General features: G+C 39.5%; 1 pseudogene; it reads left to right on the forward strand.

Moving 5' to 3' along the window:
- Window positions 1-4,771: 4,771 nt before the first annotated feature.
- LOC111815407 lies at window positions 4,772-4,889 on the forward strand (annotated as a pseudogene).
- Window positions 4,890-5,776: the final 887 nt, after the last annotated feature.

Here is a 5,776-nt window from a genome sequence, read left to right on the forward strand (position 1 = left end):
TAATCTATGGTATAGAAATTTTAGTGCAGTAGTTAAGATAAACCTCATGATGGTTTGTAGCATCAGTTCTATAATCAGAAAATTAGAGCTCACTGAATCAACACAACCCTTATCTAACACAACCTTGGGCAAAGGTCATGCAGCCTGAGGAGTTTAGTTGTTCACTGTGTTTGTTAGCACTCCTAAGGATCTTCATGTTCCTGTAACAAGAGGGAGCCACCCTCTTGTAGCACAGATAATACCTTTGATTTTAAATGCCCATAGACTCAGTGGAATAAGCGCTTCCCTGGCAAGCTTAAAGGCCTGAGTTCAATCCCCAGTTCAGCAAAAAATAAAATAAAATAAGAATAAATAAAATGCCCATAGACTGCTTAGGCCAAAGAAGGTTTCGGGGAAATTACTTTCCTCTCTGGAAATGCAAAACCTCTCCTGGAGGGAGATAACCAGTGGGGGTGACATCTGAAGCATCTGCAACTCAGCAGGTGACCTGTGTTGACTGCATTTTCTATATGAAAAAGGTTTGATACAATGCAGCAATGGATTTGTTCAGCTGTTTTCTCTAAAAGTGCTTATCTTTTAATTTGGGTTCTAAAGAAATAATTGAATAGGCAAGTGAGTGCACCAGACTTCAGAAGTGTCATGTTGATTTGTAGAGGAAATGAACTCTAGAGACAGCACAGCTTAACATCATGCTGATGGAAGCAGTTTCTTTCTCTCCCTAACCTCTCTCCTCCTTTCCTACTTTCCTGCCTATGCCATCTTCTTGAACATGGGTTCAAGTGCTGATTAGAAACAAGAAGAGCTATTGAGGAGATACTGTTTGATTCACAGTGATATCGGTGGTGTTTCACCGCTGAAAATAGAGCAATGAGTCATGCTGGGTTTCAAGAAAGTAAATAGTCAGGGAGAGACAGATTTGGTTTTCCTACTCAGTGAGTGGGCAGTGTTTTCTCTCACGTCTGCAAAGGCTCTTCCACTTAGTACGCACAGTAACAATAAAAGATCTGTGAAACATCTAACCTCAGCAACTTGCCTTTGGTAAAGGACATGAGCTAGGGGAATGGAAGTTCTACTCAAGACTCTATTTTTAAGTTTCTCAATGCTTCAAAAGAAGATCATCTCTGGGGAGCGGGGACGTGACACAGACTGTGCAACTCTTGGTGCCACTCTCATTACTTAGTCTAGCCGAATGGGAATCCAAAGTGACTTTCCAAAGGATAATTTTAAGGACATTTATTCCTGACCAGATAGACCAGAATGTCAGATTCCCATGGCCTTTCCTTCATTCAAACAATAGCAGACTCTTCTTTGAGATTTGGAGACTTTCATCTTCTTTTCCTCTAAAATATTGACCAATGGATTGGAGAGTGATTGAAATGAAGGTATGTCCTCTTTACTTTGCCACATAATAAATAAATAAATAGTCTCATTTTTAAAGTATTTTGTAGTTTATTAAATAAAAGCAGAACAAAGGAAAGAATACTGTCCTGTGCTAATTGAGAAACCTATCAATTTATTTACATAAAAACATCTGACTGTCTATTATGTACCTCATTCTGTCCTAGGATCTGAGGTACACACACAAGAGGTACATGGTCTCTTGAAAGCGAAAAGATATCTTGCTGATCATCGAACATCGTGGACTAATGAGCACTGCAGGTATTAGGCTCCATAATCATATGTTAGAATCTTAGCAGTCATGCGTAATGCATGTCAAAATCTAAGAAAAATTGAATTGGGAATTTCAGCTGTGGAAGAAATCAGAGAAACGCCTACTATAAACAAAGCTAGATGGAATGCTAGCCATTGTTGACTTGTGCTAATTTAATTAAGTTGCCCTGATATTCTGAAGCTTCTGGCATTTGCCAATTATTTTAGTTTTCTGAGCAGATAACTTGGTGAATAGGAGCTAAGGAAGTGAACAAAAATTGATTAAGTAAGTATTGCCATGGCCTGAGCAATATGGCTATTAATGCACATTAGAAGTATTAGTGTTTTAGGAGTACGTTTATATTTCCCTCCAGGAATCTATGATAGTAATAGCCCTTATGATACACTGCTGGACCCAGTTATTACGGTTGAGCTCATGGAAGATGCTCATGACAATCCTTCCTCAGCATTTTTATTAATATTATATGCTAAGTAGTCAATAGTATCTATCAGAATGAGTGCTTGATATACAAAGTTTTAAGTATCTCCTTTCTGTATACTTAACTAATAGTAAGAAATTATTCTGTGAATTATTTCTCAAGATAGAAAAGGAAAGGGTTATTACTATTATTTATTGAACATGTGCTGTGTGTCAAGTACTGCACAATTTATGTTATCTCCATTATCTCATCTAACTTCTCATCTAACTTTCAATCTTACCTAATGAAAAAAGATAGTATTTTATCTCTATACAAGAGGATAAATAACTTGCTTAAGTTGCATAGCAGAGTGGAACAGCAAAAGTTCAAACCCACATCTCTTTGAAACAGAGTTCTCATTCTCCAATTGCACTAAAAGTGCATTTCTCTTTACTATGTGTATCAGTCAAGGATTTACCAGAAAAACAGATACAACACAAGATGTACAAATGCATAAGAAATTATAAGATTGGCTTACAGTGGTCAGCTACCAAGTTGGATGGGGAAGTGTGCAGAGGGTGTCTGAATGCTGGAGACAAAAAGATTCCGTCCAAGGTCTGGAGCTCACTACAATGTCCCATGTGAGTTCATGTAAGGAGGCCAGTGGGTCTACAAAGCAAGACTGATGAGTCTGTGATGGAAGCTTGAAAGCAAAGCAGAAGCCAAAGAGTCTGTACCAGAAGCCAAGGAGACAACGTCCACACTGAAGTGAAGACTGGAGCGCCTTTGTAAGACTGGAGCTTCCTTCTAAGAAAAGAAGCCAGTCCATCCTCCTCATTTCCCTTTTATACCGTCCAGGTGATGAGCCACCCTAGCATGGATCCTCAGCACCATAGGGTGCAGACTGTTGCGGTGGTGGGTTAACTAATGGTCAGCTTGTAACACCCAGATGAGATGAATCTGTGTAGTCCTGGGCATGGAAGGCTCACCTGAAGATTGTTGTCAGCAGCATAAAGAGTACTGGAAAGGAAGATGGTGCATATCTATTTGTCTAAGATTCTAAGTAACCATTTAAACTAAGGTTAGGTAGTTGGATTGTTAAAAATAATCATGAGAGGGCTGGCCAAATAGCTCAGCCAATTAGTGTCTGCAAGCAGGCACAGGGGCCGGGGATTCAAACCCTCCGGGGCATGCTGAGATGGCAATTGAGACTGGGCATGGTGGTGCACACCTGTAATCCTCCCAGCTCTTGGAAGACTCTAAACAGGAGGATCAGTGTGAGTCTGATCTAGTAGTGAGACCATGAACACCCTGTAGACCCTACCCTAAAATACAATCAATCAACCAATCAATCAATCAATAAAATCATAAGAAAGAGAATTACTGTTTGGTAAAAATGTGAATTTTTTCAACACATTCTTTTGAGGGATGGTTTCAATTTACAAAAATGTTCATATTTCTCTGTCATGTTAAATTTGTCTTGTATTGTATGAGAGAAAGAGAAGGAGGAGAAAAGGAACAGGAAAGGGAAGAGGAGGACAAAAACAGGAGTAAGAGGGTGGGAGTAACAGGAGAAGGAGAAGAAAAATTCCACTGATTTTAGACTTCCAAGAACAGGGGAAGCAAACTGAGGTGACGTAAGATCTCTGTCACAGCCATGAGCAGAGCTTTTTGTTCTGTTTCGTTTTTTGTGTTTTTGTTTTTTTGCAGTACTATAGATTGAACTCAGAACCCTGCTTTTGCCAGGCAAGAGATTATTCTACTGAGCTATCTCCCTGGCCCTAGGAGCAGAGCTTCTGACAAGGATACCTTCTCAGTATTTGGGTACAAGAAACAAAATACACTATTCTTCCTTACAGTTTCTCACTTTAGCATCCACTGCTTGTTACAGGAGCAGAATTAATACAAGTTTAAATTGGAGCAGCTGACTATTTTTAAACATCACGAGTTATAATATGGTACAATGCAATCAGAATTGCATGTAAAGGAGCTAAATATAGTAGTCAGAAAGGAGGCAGTTTGGTACTTCTATGTAAGGAAAGAAATGCTGTAAACAGGCAGGGTAAGCTGGGTACCAGACTGCTTCAAACACTAAAGAAAGTGTCGGTTAATATGGAAAGTACTCAGTTGCTGAGGCATCTTGCAAGCAACAGATAGGGAGGATGATGGCCCCAAAAGGAAGGAAGCCCCCCTGGAAGAATGGCTGGGACACTTTTGTCAGTTTCTGAACCAAAGGTCTTTCTTACATACGTATGCTATCATTCAGAATGTGGTGCTTGTTCAAGAGAATTCTGAATTATCATCATCATTCTTCGAACAGGAAAATGTCATCTTTTTAAGTCAACATTCAGTAAGTGGGCAAGGGTCTGGAGTGTGTGCACTGATCAGAGCTGTTTTAGTTGTTTGGTTCTTCGTACTTTATTAAAACATAAGAGTAGTGGTCAAGGACTTGGTGAAGGATAGGTTTTCAGGGGATCTTATTAAAAAATCTTAGGGGAAAAATGTGATCCAGCTTTCCTGTTATAGAAACCATTGTTTAAAAGCAGTCCAAATGAATGACCCCCAAAAAGACGTGCATTGGGGTGAATTAATATGAACCAAATGGGAGAAAATATACAGGAATAGGAAAGAAGGCTGAATAAGTACAGAGATTGCTGTCCAGATGGCAGATCAGTCTTAAAGAGTGAAGAAAAGGAAATACCAGCATTTGTGTGTCTGTTTTTGTCTAGCTTGTGGACTAAGACTTAGGGACAGGTGCAGAAAGGGAATTTTCTCTTGCAGCCCATAACTCACTGTTCAGTACATGCAAGAAGGGACACTGCTGCCAGGCACAGCGATGTGAGCGGTGAGCCTGGCACTGCCGAGGCCGAGCGAAGGGGCATCACTCCTGGACTACATAGAGAGACTCTGATCAGAAAACAAAGAAAAGCAAAGCATGGTGATAACATAATAGGGATTAGAGTGATAGAATGGGTTAGTAACCATTAAGTTGGGTTCCAAGACTAAAGAGTTAATTAGGAAGCACAGATCTTGTGCCAATTTCCAGCTCTGTAAATTCACTATTCCAACTTTTGCCTTGTGATACCCAGATAGCAATTCTTTCTTAAAGGCTTCTACCTTGAACATGGGGCTAGAGTTGAAGATATGTCCATGTGTTTGGATCATATATGTTTGGTGTATGAAGTAGTAATAGCACATTAAAATTTTCACTGATTTTAATTTTAAAAAATTGCTAGGTTCCTTAAAACAAAAAGGAAATTCCATTATTTATCTTGTTCTATGAGTCAAGTACTCTGCTGAGTATTTTAATATATTCAAATTTGATCATTATTTTGAGATTTTTTTTAATGGAACCAGGTATTGAACACAGGCCATTGCGCTTGCCAGGTAAGCGCTTATTCTACTGAGCTATTTCCCCAGCCCCTAAGCAAAATTTTTTTGAATGTCATATATGCGCTTCTAAAAAGAGATCTTCTTTTATTTTATGTTTTTTTATTCTTTTGATACAGGGTTTTGCTACTTAGTTCAGATTTGTAGTGCTCTTCCTGTCTCAGCCTCCCCTAAACTGGGATTATAGGCATGTGCCACCACATTCAGTTTTAGGGCTGGTCCTGTGCACCAGAAGTTCTAAGACCAGTGTGGTATGTGATACCGGGGATCAAACTTGGGACCCTGTTCTTGCCTAGCAGGAGTTTATGCCACTGAGC

Source organism: Octodon degus, unplaced genomic scaffold (assembly GCF_000260255.1).
Source record: "Octodon degus isolate 3935 unplaced genomic scaffold, OctDeg1.0 scaffold00015, whole genome shotgun sequence".
Lineage (NCBI taxonomy): Eukaryota > Metazoa > Chordata > Mammalia > Rodentia > Octodontidae > Octodon > Octodon degus.